The sequence below is a fragment of the Myotis lucifugus genome, unplaced genomic scaffold (assembly GCF_000147115.1).
Source record: "Myotis lucifugus unplaced genomic scaffold, Myoluc2.0 scaffold_140, whole genome shotgun sequence".
Classification (NCBI taxonomy): domain Eukaryota; kingdom Metazoa; phylum Chordata; class Mammalia; order Chiroptera; family Vespertilionidae; genus Myotis; species Myotis lucifugus.
Genome location: NW_005871188.1, coordinates 1993038 through 2008265, shown reverse-complemented (window position 1 = coordinate 2008265; position 15228 = coordinate 1993038). Strand labels below are relative to the sequence as shown.

Sequence of the window (15228 nt, the reverse complement as noted above, 5' to 3'; positions counted from 1 at the left end):
CAGTGCCCAGTCCCCTGTAGGGGTATGATCCAGGCGCCAACTTATTCGTTTTTTTTTTTTAATATGAAGTATAAAACTCGTTATTTTTAATCCCTTCCCTTTCTGTAAAAAAAATCCAATAAAATATATTAATATATATATATATATATATATATATATATATATATGACATAACTTACCTTTTTTGGAACTTTCCAGTCCCCAATAAAGATGCTTATTAGAACTAAAAATTAAAATTGACATCTAAATTTCTTTCCAATGTAAAGTCCTGATCTCAAGCAATCATAACAGCAGCCCTTATCTTGACACATGCTGATTTTTTTTCATTTTTTATACCATTCTTCTTGCTGCAACAGAGAAAAGCCCATGATGTAGAGGTTAAAGGTATTCAAATGAAGTCAAGAAAAACATATTTGAAATCAAGAGTACAATTTTATAGCAGAGATGTACATAGATCTCAGGACAACATAGTGAGAAGAGTGGAGATAGGAACATTTCCTTTCCTACCAATAAAAAAACAGTAACTGGCTATTTATATACATAAATATGGCAAATCACTCGCAGAATTGAGCTGAAGGTCAAAACTTTATAAATAGCAATATAAATGAAAAAAATATATAAACCAAAGGTAAAGGCTTCATGTGTCATTTTTCTTAAAGTGTAGAATGATTGGAGAACCAAGATGGCAGTGTAGGTGAACACTGGTGTTCACTGCCTTTCACAAACACATCAAAATTACAACTAAAATGCAAAACAATCATCATTCAGAACCACCTGAAATCTGGCTGAATGAAGTCCTACAACTACAGAAGTAAAGAAAAAAGCACATCGAGACTGGTAGGGGGGCAGAGGAGTCGAATGGGCTGGTCCAACACCCACATGTGGCATTTTTTTAAATCAGGAGGAATATTTAGACTGCAGAGGCCTCCCGTGAGGAGCAAGAGGTCCCAGCCCCACACCAGACCCCCAGCCCTGGGTTCCAGAACTGGGAGGAGAAGTCCCCGTAACATCTGGCTGTAAAAACTAGCAGGAATTGTGGCTGAGTGACACAGAGGTTGCTGGAGACCCAGGCAGTTCCACTCAAAGGGCCAGTGCAAAGACTTACTTGGACTCGCTCCCTCTGAGCTTCAGCGCTGGGGCAGTGGGTTGGGGGGATTCAGAGACATAAGGGGAGGAACCAGATTGTCATCGGAGCAAGAACTTGGGGGCAGCTTTCTCCAAGACAGGGGTACTCACAGGTGTCACTGTTCCTATGCAGATACCTCCCCCATCACAGAGCTGACTGGCAGCCATATCTGAGTTTCCATTAGCCTGACTCACACTGTTCACTCAGCCTGATGATTCCCTGAGAGCCCACCCCATCCAATTTGCAATCCCAACCAAGCCATTTGCAGTGGCTTTTCCACATAAATGGCCTGTCCTGGCTCAGGCTTCAACCTTTCCTAAATTCTCTCAAACAAGCAGCAGTTGGTGTCAGCATGCCCCATTCCTCTCAATAAGAGGCCCAAAACCCAGCAGTAGCAGCAGCCTGCCTTGCTTCACAGCACACCTCACCTGGGAACTTCTAAGCCCAACACAAGTAGCAGTCATCTGCAGATTGCTCTGTAGCTCCTGCAAGGTGGCCCCAGGCAGTGACTGACTTTGTACCTCCAGGGGGTTCCCAGACTCAGTGCACCCAATTGACAACTTCAGACCATACCAGATTAGAACTTTACATATCCACAAGTGGTACACTCAAGAGGCAGACTTGGTGAGCACCAAAGCCTACTAAAGCAAGTCCTGCTGTATAGGGGTGTCTCCTGCAAAGCAGCTCTTCCACTGTAGTCGCAGCTGGTCCTCATAGCCAAAAGACCTGGAGGTCAATTCCTCGCAGTGACACCAACAGCAATCAAGGCTCAACTACAACAAAACTGTGCACACAGCCCACACAGGGATGCACCTAGAGTGCCCAGCTCAGATGACTGGGGAGGCTGAGTCATTGGGCCCTACAGGATACCTACTACACATGGCCACTTTACCAATTCCAGGAGACAAAGCAGCTCTACTTAATAAATAGAAACAAACACAGGGAAGCAGACAAAATGTGGAGACAAAGAAACATGTAACAAATTGAAAGAATAGAAGAAATATCCAGAAAAACAACTAAATGAAATGGGAGCAAGCAAACTACTGGATACAGAGTTCAAAACAATGGTTATAAGGATGTTCAAGGATCTTAATGAGAGCTTCAAGGGACTTAGTGAGAATTTCAAGGATCTTAGTGAGAATTTCAAAGACATGAAAAAGGACCAGTCACAACTTAAGTATACATTAAATGAAATAAATAATAATTTACAGGGATTCAACAACAGAGTAGAGAATTCTGAGAATGAAATCAACAATTTGGATTAAAAGAAAGCAAAAAAATACACAATCAGAAGAGAAAAAAAAAAGAATTAAAAAATAAGAAGATAGTGTAAGTAAAGAGACTCTGGGACTTCAAGTATTCCAACATTTGCATTATAGGGGTGCCAGAAGGGGAAGAGAGAGAGCAAGATTTTAAAAACCCATATGAAGAAAAAATGACAGAAAACTTCCCCTGTCTGGTAAAAGAAATGAACTTACAAGTCCAGGAAGCAGAGTCTTAAACAAGAGGAATCTAAAGAGGCCCACACCAAGACACATCATAATTAAAATGCCAAAGGTTAAAGGCAAAGAGAGAATCTTTAAAGCAGCAAGAAAAAGTAGCTAGTTACTTACAAGGGAATGCCCATATGATGGTCAGCTAATTTCTCAACAGAAACTTTGCATACCAGAAGGGAGTGGCAAGAAATATTTAAAGTGATGAACAGCATGGACCTACCACCAAGATTACTCTACCCAGCAAAGTTATCATTTAGAATTGAAGGTAATTAAAGAGCTTTTTCACAGACAAGAAAAAGCTAAAGGAGTTCACCACCACCAAACCAGTATTACATGAAATGTTGAAAGGTATTCTTGAAGAAGATAAAAAATATTAACAATAAAATGGCAATAAATACATAGCTATCAACAACTGAATCTAAAAATCAAAAGAAATGAACAAGAAATCTAATGAACAAAAATAAACTGATGAATAAAATAGAATAGAACCAGAGGCATAGAAACATGAAACACACTGACGAATCTCAAAGGGGGTAGGGGAGAGATAACAAGAATTTATATGCATATATGCATTACCTATAGACATAGATGATAGAGCGGTGAAGGCCTGGGGTGGGGTTGAGCCAGGTGAAGGAGGGCAATTGGGGGGAAAAAAGAGGTACATCTGTGATACTCTCAACAATGACTTTTTTTTTAAGTGTAGAATAATCATGTAGTTAAATGTTTCACCCTACCACTACAGAAAACAAGAGGCATCTAGACAGATCTAAAAATTATGATTACTCCATGAGGAACCTAAACTTGACCAGTCCTGCTCTTAAATCTTTCTGAAGTGTCAGTCCAAACTTATTCATGTTTCATATTTACCTATATTCTAAAGACAAACAAAAAGTTTACTTGGTCTGCTTTGCCAAATTTTGATTAAGACTACTTACCAGCCAATTGGTCTATTGCAACAACCCTAGACTGCCATTAGGTACCTGATTTCCTAATCTACACTAATAAAAGAGAAACATGGTAATTGGCGTACGACCGCTACCCTTCCCATTGGCTAATCAGCATATCCTTATGCAAATTAACTGTCAGCCAAGATGGCGGCCGGCAGCCAGGCAGCTGGAAGCGGAACAGGAGGCTTGCTTGCTCCAGTGAAGGAGGAAGCCAAGGTTCCCAGGCCTGCTGCCGCCTGGCTCTGAGCTCCTGAAGCAACAGCTCCAAAAGATACAATGTTTCAATTATAGAAGCTAAAAATGGCGGTTAATTTGCATATACCAGTTGCGAGGGAAGACTGAGGACAACATGGAGGCCAAGAGGTACAGAAAGGAGCTAAGTAGAGGCCTCGAGGACAGAAACGGAGCCAAGGATGCAGAGGTGGGAGGTGGGAGGGCAAGCCCAGCCACAGCGGCTGCAAGGAGGGGCAGTGGCTCGGAGGGGAATGGGCAGCGCCCGGGAGCGGGAGGGAAACCCTCCACAGCGCCTGGGACCTGAGGGGAAACCCGCCACAGCGCCTGGGAGCGGGAGGGGAAACCAGCCTGAGCGCCCGGGAGCGGGAGGGGAAACCGGCCACAGCGCCCGGGAGCGGGAGGGAAACCGGCCACAGCGCCCGGGAGCTGAGGGGAAACCCGCCACAGCGCCCGGGAGCGGGAGGGGAAACCCTCCACAGTGCCTGGGACCTGAGGGGAAACCCGCCACAGCGCCCGGGAGCGGGAGGGGAAACCCGCCACAGTGCCTGGGACCTGAGGGGAAACCCTCTACAGCGCCTGGGAGCTGAGGGGAAACCCGCCACAGCGCCTGGGAGCGGGAGGGGAAACCGGCCACAGCGCCCGGGAGCGGGAGGGAAACCGGCCACAGCGCCCGGGAGCTGAGGGGAAACCCGCCACAGCGCCCGGGAGCTGAGGGGAAACCCGCCTGAGCGCCCGGGAGCGGGAGGGGAAACCCGCCAAGGCGCCTGGGAGCTGAGGGGAAACCCAGCAGGAGTGGCTGGGAGCTGAGGGGAAACCCAGCAGGAGTGGCTGGGAGCAGGAGGGGAATCTGGCCACAGCCCTGTCAACAGGGACAAGGCGTCCTTCGGGAGCCAGGGCCACTTCTGAGCCTGTTAGGGCCTGTGGCATTGGGCCCTGAGCCGGCCGAAATTCCGGAAATTTTCCGGCCTAAAGCTTGCCAGGTTCCCAAGCGGGCTGGGGGTTGGGGTGGGAACATCCCAGGACCCAGGCACTCAAGCTGGCGCACACCAAGCGGCCAGGAAGGAGGCGGGAATGTCCCCTGCAGCAAGTGAGCAGACAGCAGGGCCCTGCTTGCCACTGGCCGTGGCAGCCAGGGGCAAGCAGTCCCTTGCAGGGCCCCCACAGAGAGCAGACACCAGGGCCCTGCTTGCCCCTGCGGTGGCGAGCCAGAGAGAAGACAGCAGGGCGCTGCTTGCCCCTGACCCCAGCGGCGAAGGACAGGCAAGCCCCTACAGAGAGCAGACACCAGGCCTACGGTGGCCTCAAGCAGGCAGGTCCGCAGAGAGCAGAGGACCATGGGGAGCAGGTCTAAGCCGTCAGTAGGACATCCCCTGAGGGCTCCCAGATTGGAGAGGGTGCAGATCGGGCTGAGGGACCCCTCCTTCCCCGTGCACGAATTTCGTGCACCGGGCCCCTAGTCCTATATAATAAAGAGCTAATATGCAAATGTTAGTCACGCCCTCACGCCCTCGCGCTAGGGCCGGGGGACCTGAGGTCTCCCCCCCTCCCAGTGCCAGGGCCAGTGGACCTGAGTCTGCACTGGGGGACCTGAGGCCATGCCCCCAGCCCACCAGGGCTTGACAGGGGACCTGAGGCTGCGCCCCCCCACCCGGTGGGGCTTGACGGGGGACCTGAGGCTGTGGTCCCCATTAGGCTGGGCTTGACGGAGGACCTGAGGCTGCACCTCCCACCCGGCACCAGGCCGGGGGACCTGAGGCTGTGCCCCCCGCCCCGTGGGGCTGGACGGGGGTGGGGCCAGCCAGGTCTGGGTCTTGTGCAATTTCAAGGCATATGTGGGTGGGCAGGGACTTGATGCTGGGCCCCGAAGGGCGCCCCAGACGCTGACAGGAGGGAGATTTTCATATACATTTTACTAATTTTCTTTCATCTCTTACACTACTATTATAGAGAAAGGGCAAATAGCAATATTAAAATATTTTCTCTAATTAATTCCCTTTTCATGTGCATGAATTTCGTGCACCGGGCCACTGGTTATATATATAAAAGGCTAATATGCAAAGTGTCCCCACGGGAGTTCGACCAGGAGACCAGGAGTTCTATCACTCGCTATCATGTGCACTGACCACCAGGGGGTGGCATGGAACGAAGGGAGGGCCTGGCTGGCAGCCGGGGAAAGGAGGCCCCGGCCGGCAGCCGGCAGCCAGGGAAGGGGGGCCCCGGCCAGCAGCTGGCAGCCAGGGGAGGCCCTGGCCAGCATCCAAGGAAGGAAGGCCCCGGCTGTCATCTGGAAGGCCCCGATCAGCCCTGATCGCCAGCCAGGCCTAGGGGTCCTACCAGTGCACAAATTTCATGCACCAGGCCTCTAGTTTATATATATAAAAGGCTAATATGCTAACTGTCCATCCAGGTAATGACGTCACGTAGCAACACCCAGCTTCCTCTCCCTAGCAACAACTAGCCTCCTTGCAGTTTCTTCAGCCCAGGAACACAACTTGCTTTATAGCCAAGTGGAAATATTTTATACTTTAACCAAATGTCTGTGAAGCATTTTCCCATGCCTCATCTCATTTGATCCTCACAGAAGTCCTGGAGTAGGTAGATAGGAGATTCAATGAAATCCTATTTTCTTTTCATTGGCCAGAAGACAGAGATTTAGAAAGCTTAGAAACTTAACTCGACTGAAAAGAAGAAATGGTGGACCTTGAAAATGACTTCAGGTTTTCTCACTGCGCAGAATATAGTCAAACACTGATGCAGTTAAATATTTTACCCTTTTTTTTCCTGCATGATATACAATAATAATCTGTTGATATTTACTGCTGTGTTGCTGACAATTACCTGAAAGAGAAGTTGGGGTGCTTCACTGGGCTGGAAAAAATTTAGCTAAATCAGAAAGCAGGTCTAATTAAGCAAGTTTATTCTATATCTATAAAAGGCTAAGTTGACTCGTGCATGTGCAATACATATAAAGCTCTCACGGGCGCCAATCCCACATGTGTGTTCTGATCTGTCATTGTCAATCGTGAATTTGGTTGACATTTCTATTATAGAGAAAGGGCGAATAGCGATATTAAAAGAATTCTTCTAATTAATTTCCTTTCAATGTGCACAAATTCGTGCACTGAGCCACTAGTTATCTCATAAGATAATTACAAAGTGATTGCTTACGTCACTTGGAATTACAATTGACAATAGCACACATTAAAAACCTGAGTTGAGTACTGGACAGAAAACTAGACAGCAACCTCATCCTCTAGGGAGCTAATGTTCTTAGACAACCATTCCACAAAGAATACCAACCATATATCCAGTTTCTGGAACAGTTCCCATTCTAAATCCTATGACCTGTAACTAACTGTACCTGTCAGAGCAAGTGTCTGCAATTGCAATTGCAATTTGGAATACATGGACCCCTACATAAAAGACAAAAAGCACAGATTTACATGGAATAAACCAAAACTTAAATGTTTATATCTCAACTTTTCAAAGAGCAGTTATATGTCTCATAAGGTACTGAGTAAGACCTTGAAACTTAACAGGTCGGGGTCTAAAGAAACAGAAACACGCCCTGACTGGTTTGGCTCAGTGGATAGAGCATCAGCCTGCGGACTCAAGGGTCCCAGGTTCGATTCCGGTCAAGGGCATGTATCTTGGTTGCAGGCACGTCCCCAGTGGGGAGTGTGCAGGAGGCAGCTGATCGATGTTTCTCTCTCATCAATGTTTCTAACTCTCTATCCCTCTCCCTTCCTCTCTGTAAAAAATCAATAAAATATATTTTTAAAAAAAGAAAGAAACAGAAACACATCCAAGACCATGACAATGATGAGTCAACCAAATTAGGTCAATCCTGGGACAAAGATGAAACAGGGACAGAGGTGTGCAGGACTTGTTTTCCCAGATCCAATTTCTCCTTCACACACCCTCACCTCACAGGCTTTCATTGGGGGTGGGGCGGGGGGAGGGGTGGTAGAGAAGTAAACAAATCAGTTAAGTAAGTCACAGAGTAGTAACTGATGTAAGAAAAAACAGGACATGTTGATTGATGGTCTTCAACCTTGCATGCACATTAATCTCATCTTGGAAGCGTTTAAAAATACCAATGCCTCGAGGACACAGGACCAAATGTATCAGACACTGCCAGAGGCTAAAGCAAACAGTTAAAATTTGAAGGCCTTTCTAATTGGTGTTTCTAGTTTGAGAAAGATAAATATCACATGATCTCACTCATTTGTGGAATAAAATGAAGAACATAAACTGATGAACAAAAACAGATCCAGAGACAGAGAAGCATCTCTGAAAGGGAAGGTAGGGGAGGGTGGGGGTAAGAGGGAGAGATGAACCAAAGGACTTGTATGCATGCATATAAGCCTAACCAATGGACACAGACACCAGGGGGTGAGGGCATGAATGGGAGGGGGGCAAAGGGGGGATAAGGACACATATGGAATACCTTAATCATTAAAAAAAAAAATTGGAAGACCAATGGATTTTGATATTCAGCAGGGCTGAGTCCTGCTGTAATTGCAAAGGGCTCCAGGAGATTTCGACCTGATAATCTTTACATTGTATACCAAACTTTACCTTTGATCTGCCTGTATGCATTGCTAAAAGGCAAATGTGTATTCAATTGAATAAAAAGCAAACGGGACCCAGAAGTTGGTGTGTCTCTTCAAGAAAGAGGCTCCACCTGGCCCCCAATGCCTTCTAAATTCATATTTCTTGTAGAGCATTTTTATTTATGCTTCGGCCCCTCCTTCAGATCCTGAACCTCGCGGCAAAGCTCATGGCAAGACACAATCTGTGGGGGTAGGGTCCAAGAAACAGCTTTTAATAAAGGTCTGGAGATGATTATAATGGGCAGCCGGTAGCAGAACCACTAGTACAGGGCGGCCAGGGTGTGTTATTTGTAATGCTTGGTCAGGGATGATCTTTCTGAAATGTTTGAATTGAAACTTACATTTTATCCTCAGGACACCCCAATTCCGGGGCACAGGGGACAGAGAGCCAAGCCCGCTTTAGAGATCTACCTCTTTGTTTCCATTCTCAGTAACAAATAACAGCACTTTATCAGGCCCAGAGACTGTGAAGATAACAGACATGGAGAGAAGATACTCAGCAATCAAAGAGAAGCAGAACCCGACACTATGGAAAAATCGTGCGCTACCACCTCTGCTGTGGAATCAGACAATTTATCGGGGTCGGGGAATCCTGCCAGGTTCAAGCACACCCTGATGTTCCAGATGATAATGAACTACAGTGTGGATGGGGGAGACTCATCAGAGCAATGTGACTCTTAATCTTGAGGAAATGTGACAGCAGTCTTTCTTTAGAGTAAATAATGAAAAGCAATAAAAAGTTTACAAACAGGCAAGTACACATAATTAAAAAACAACAACAACCCTGTCTGAGAATCCCTCTTCCCACCTACTGGCCTTGGATGGAGCAGAGATGGGCAACAGGCCACAGGGTCTCCACGTCAAGTCAAACTCGTTCTACCCCCTACGACCGGAACCAGAGGTCAGTAAGACCAGAACAGCGATGAGACCAGAGATGGGGCTGCAGGGGCGGTGGCCAGGGATGCCTAGCGCCGGTCCCCAGGTCGGGCTCCGCGGCGCTGCGGCTGCACTGCACATGCCCGTGTTGCAGCGAGTCGGGAAGACAGAGGATGGAGATGCTCGCCCAGCCAGGACCGGCCACGGCTCGAGCTACTCCGTCCCAGGCTGCGGCGGCCGGGGATGCAACCCAGCCCCCGCCGAGGGCCGGAGCCTCTCCTCCCAGGCGCCCACGCCCCCAGCCCTGCCTCCTGCGGCTGCACTTCCTCGGCTCTAGGCCGGGGACCCGGACTCAGAGGCGGTGCGCGCGGAGGAAGGACCTTGGAAGCCGAGAGGCGCGCGCGAGGAGCCGACAATGGACGGCAGAGGCAGGCCGGCGCCCGCACACAACCCGCAGACCCGCACTCACCTGCGCGATCGCCGGCCGCCGTGCGCTTCCCGGCGCAGGGGGGTGACTGATGCAGAGCTCAGGCGCCGCGATGCGGGCCGCTGGGCCCGGCGGCACGAACACGCTACGTCTCACCCAACCCCAGGCCACGATTGGTCGCGCTTCGGGAGGGGCGGGCCGAGGACCTGGACCGGCCGCCGCCTGGGGCGCCGAGCGCCGGGACGGGGGGAAGGGGCGGGGCCGGGAGCCCAGGCCCCGAAGTTGTCATCTTAGGGCTCTGCGCGCGCTGGCGGTCCTGCAGCTCTTGCCCCGGGGCCTGGACTCCTCTGGGCCCAGCTCCTCGCTGCCTTCAGACACTCAGGGTTTCCCCTGGAACATCCGTTTCAAGTCTTTCCTTGTCTGCGAAGTGACCAAACCAGAGACGCCCCTACTTGTGGCGGAATGTGTTATAGTTCCCCGTGTCAAAGAAATACGATTTACTAATTAGGGGCTACACTATCTGTACTTAGAAATAAATGAGATGACAAATGAAAAGTGCCCAACGCGGTGTCCCAAATCTCTTCCTCTTGAATTCCCTATCTCAGGTTATGACACAGCATAACAAATTTTTAAATGTTGCATATATGGTAACCTAATTTAGAGAGATGGGAAAAAATGAGAACATACATAAATGTATGTATGCTATGAGATAAAACCAAAGAAACTGGTCATTTCTGACTTGTCTGAAAAAAAATAGTTTAGCGGTTCTCAACCTGAGGGTCGCGACCCCTTTGGTGGTCGAACGACCCTTTCACAGGGGTCGCCTGAGACCATCCTGCATATCAGATATTTACATTACAATTCATAACAGTAGCAAAATTACAGTTATGAAGTAGCAACGAAAATAATTTTATGGTTGGGGGTCACCACAACATGAGGAACTGTATTAAAGGTCACGGCATTACGAAGGTTGAGAACCACTTAAAGCAAATTAAACCTGTTTCTGATGCAGTTAACCTGGGGGCTGTTCACCAGCAAATCTGGCTACCTCTCGAATGGCAAAAGCTTGTAGAACTGAGTTCATGTCAGTTCCTGACTTCGTTCAGTTGCTTCTTCCTTTTGAACAAGAAACTGAAATTAGGGCCCCAAGAACCATCGAAGAAGCATTCAAAATAAGTGACTGTTGTCACATTAGATACTGTTCTTAAGTGAACATGGAACATTCTGAAAGATAGACCACATGGTAGGACACAAAACAAGTTTCTGCAAGTTCAAGAAGATTGGAATCATATCAAACATCTTCTTGGATCTCAATGGCATGAAACCAGAAGTCAACCACTATAAAAAATAAACTCAAAAACATTCAAACACATAGAAGCTAAATAGCATGTTATTAAACAGTGAATGGATCACCAATGAGATCGAGAAAGAAATAAAAATGAAAATGAACACACAACAACCCAAAATCTATGAGATGCAGCAAAAGTAGTCCTGAGAGGAAAGTAATGCTATGGCATTACAGGCCTACCTCAAGAAACAAGAAAAAGCTCTAATAAACTATCTAACACCACAACTGAAAGAATTAGAAAGAGAATTGCAAGAAAAGCCCAGAGGAAGTAGAAGGAAATAATGAAGATCAGAGCAGAAATAAATGACATAGAGACTAAAAAAACAATATAAAGGATCAATGAAACCAAGAGCTTGTTCTTTGAAAATAAAAACAAGATTAATGAACATTTAGCCAGAAAACTTGAATTGGCTGATAACAACTAACGAAATTGAAGCAGTAATCAAAAAAACTCTTTGCAAATAAAAGTCCTGGACCAGATGACTTCACAGGCAAGTTTTACCAAACATTCAAAGCAGAATTAACACCTATTCTCTTCAAACTATTTCAAAAAATTCAAGCTCTTTTTTTTTTTTACAAGATCAGCATTACCCTAATCCCTAAGCCAGATAAAGACACTATAAATAAAGAAAATTATAGGCCAATATCTCTGATGAACATAGATGCTAAAATCCTCAGCAAAATATCAGATCCAACAATGCATGAGCAACTGGGATTTATTCCATGGATGCAAGGCTGGTACAATAAATGCAAATCAATAAATTTGCTATGTCACATAAACAAAATGAAGGATAAAACTCACAAGTTCATATCAATAGATGCAGAAAAAGCATTTGACAAAACCCAGCACCCATTTTTTACTAAACCTCTCAACAAAGTGGGAATAGAATATACATCAACTTAATAAAAGCCATATATGACAAACCTACAGTCAACATCATAGTCAATGGTCAAAAACTAAAAGTGTTTCCCTTGAGTACAGGGACAAGATAGTCCCAGCCACAGCTCTGAGACAAGAAAACATAAAAGGCATCCAAATTGGAAAGGAGGAAGTTAAACTGTCATTTTTCATAGTTGACATAATATTGTACATAGAAAACCCTAAAGACTACACCAAAAACTACTAGATTTAATAAATGAATTTGGAAAAGAAGCAGTATAGAAAAATTAACAAGAAAATTGATGGAAATATTTATACACCAATAATGAACTCTCAGAAAGAGAAATTTAGAAATCAATCCAATATAACACTGCAACAACAACAACAACAACAAAATAAGATACCTAGAATAAACTTAACTGAGGTAGTAAAAGATCTGTATTCAGAAAGCTATAGTACATTAGAAAAAGAAATAGAGGAAGATACAGACAAGTGGAAGCATATATAGCGTTCATGGATAGAGAGAATTAATGTCATTAAGATGTCCATACTACCCAAAGCAATTCTTATTAAAATACCATCAGTATACTTCATATATATAGAACAAATATTCCAAAAATGTATATGGAACCAAAAAGACCCTGACTAGCTGCAGCAATCTTGAGAAAGAAGAACAAAGTTGGAGATATCACAGTATTAGATATCAAACTAGACTACAATGCCTGGTACTGGCACAAGAACAAGAATACAGATCAATGTAACAGAACAGAGATCCCAGAAATCAACCCACATTATTATGGTCAATTAATATTTGACAAACCTGCCCAGGATGCCAGGAGCCAAGCCCTGATGGTCCCTTCCTCAGGAGTGCACCCCAGTCTTAAAGCAGCACTGTTCCCTCATCTCCACGTGGTCTCTCAAGCTGCCAGCTGTGCCGCCCACCTGGGCTTCCACCTGAGACTGATGGGTGCCTCCCTAGGCTGGGCTGTTCCTCCTCCACATGCTGTACACAGCGGTCAGCTCCTGCATGGACGATCCCTCCAAATGTAAAGAACATAAGATTTGCTGCAACACACCAAGAAATGGGGGCTTCTTCATAGTCACAGAATGTTTGGATTCTCTCTTAGCAGCGATGATAGAAATGTGCTTAAGAGATGCATCTTTGACTCAAATCGAATCTTCACCAAACCACATTTTTAAGATTTTTTGGTGATTGTTATAAATATAGTAATCTTCTATGCCTTAAATTAATTAACTGCACACCTGGCAAGTGCATTTGGCACTTAGCATAAAACATTATATTTTATTCTCTTCTTAAATATTCTATTTTAATTTAAATATTCTAATTAAAAATATATGCAGCTTTGCAGTAAAGATTTTTTTAATTTTTTAAAGATATTTTATTGATTTTTCACCGAGAGGAAGAGAAAGGGATAGAGAGTTAGAAACATTGATGAGAGAGAAACATCGATCAGCTGCCTCCTGCACACCCCCTGCTGGGGATATGCCCGCAACCAAGGTACATGCCCTTGACCAGAATCGAACCTGTGACCCTTTAGTCCACAGGCCAATGCGCTATCTGAGCCAAACCAGTTAGGGCTTCAGTAACGGGTTTTTTTTTTGGTTTTTTTTTGTGGTTTTTTAAAATATATTTTATTGATTTTTTTACAGAGAGGAAGGGAGAGGGATAGAGAGTTAGAAACATCAATGAGAGAGAAACATCGATCAGCTGCCTCCTGCACACCCCCTACTGGGGATGTGCCCGCAACCAAGGTACATGCCCTTGACCAGAATTGAACTTGGATCCTTCGGTCCACAGGCTGACGCTCTATCCTCTGAGCCAAACCAGTTAGGGGTGCAGTAAAGGTTTTTAATTGTCCAAAAAGTCACTGAAATTTGGAGGTTTGTACAGCATATAGTATTTGCATATTACCCTTTTATTATATAGGATAGAGGCCTGGTGCATGGGTGGGGGCCGGCTGGTTTGCCCTGAAGTTTATCCCGGATCAGGGTGGGGGTCCCTCTGGGGTGCCTGGCCAGCCTGGGTGAGGGGCTGAGCGTCGTTTTCAGGTTGGCCACACTCCTTTCAGGATGGGGGTCCCCACTGGGGTGCCTGGCCAGCCTGGGTGAGGGGCTGATGGCTGTTTGCAGGCTGGCCAAGACCCCCAGCAGGGACCCTCACCCCATGAGGGTGTGGCCAGTCTGGGTGGGGGGCTGATGGCTGTTTTCAAGCTGGCCACACCCCTTTCAGGGTGGGGTGTTGAGGGATGTTTAATGAACCGAAGACGCAGAGGTAAGACAAGCACACAGGCAATTGATGCCGGGCAGAGGGCTACAGCTCGCTCAGGCATGTAGCAAACTCTGTACCCTCAACCATTACTTTTATTGGGGTTTCGCACGAGGTTAGTGCGTCAGCAGTTAATCAACAAAATTTTGTTTTGTTCTATATTACAATAGCGCATTGAAGACAACTTGCAGCTGTGCATTCCCTTTCTGCTCTACCCATGACTTTTTAATCTTATCCTTTCTCAGGGAGGTAAATGTTCTGGGAACTCAAGATTGTGTGCAATCTTGACCCAGCATGACTCGCTTGCAAGTCACATGGTTGTTCCTGATAGAACATTCATCTCTTCTTGTCAGGACTTCAGATCCTTGTTTACAAATGTCCAGCTACAGTGGGGGTCCCCACTGGGGTGCCTGGTCATCCTAGATGAGGGGCTGATGGCTGTTTTCAGGCTGGCCACACCCACTTCAGGGTGGGGGGTCCTGCTGGGGTGCCTGGCCAGTCTGGGTGAGGGGCTAAGGGCTGTTTGCAGGCTGGCTGCAGCCCCTTCAGGGTGGGGGTCCCCGCTGGGGTGCCTGGCCAGCCTGGGTGAGAGGCTGAGGGTCGTTTTCAGGCTGGCCAAGCCCCCTGGCGACCCAAGCTTCCAGCCACTCCTTTTTCTCTTTTTTTTCCTTTTTTCAGCAGGTATCTGGGATTTATTTATCTTCTTTAATTGAAACTTTGTAGCCTTGAGCAGAGCCCAGGGCAGGTGGGAAGCTTGGCTTCCTCCATCGCCAGGGGCAACCCAAGCCTCCTGCTAGCTCCAGCTCCATGGCCGCCACCATATTTGTGATGGAATGATGGTTAATTTGCATATTACTCTTTTATTAGATAGGATGGTATTTGTGTATCTAAATGTATCAAAACAGAGAAAGTACAGTAAAAAGGTGTAAATGATTAAAAATATGGTACAGCTGTAGAGGGTACTTAGCATAAAGGAGCTTTTAGGATCAGA

General features: G+C 46.3%; 1 protein-coding gene across 1 annotated transcript in view; it reads right to left on the bottom strand.

Annotated features, from left to right (window-relative positions):
* The window catches only part of NXPE3 (neurexophilin and PC-esterase domain family member 3), a 70231-nt gene extending 60411 nt beyond the window's left edge, over positions 1 to 9820 (bottom strand). Inside the window, exons 1-2 of the mRNA XM_023758862.1 lie at positions 9765 to 9820; positions 180 to 347 (exon numbers count right to left, since the gene is read on the bottom strand). The gene's annotated coding sequence lies outside the window, so the exon portion shown is untranslated. The remainder of the gene's footprint in view (positions 1 to 179; positions 348 to 9764) is intronic.
* Between the last annotated feature and the right edge of the window lie 5408 nt (positions 9821 to 15228).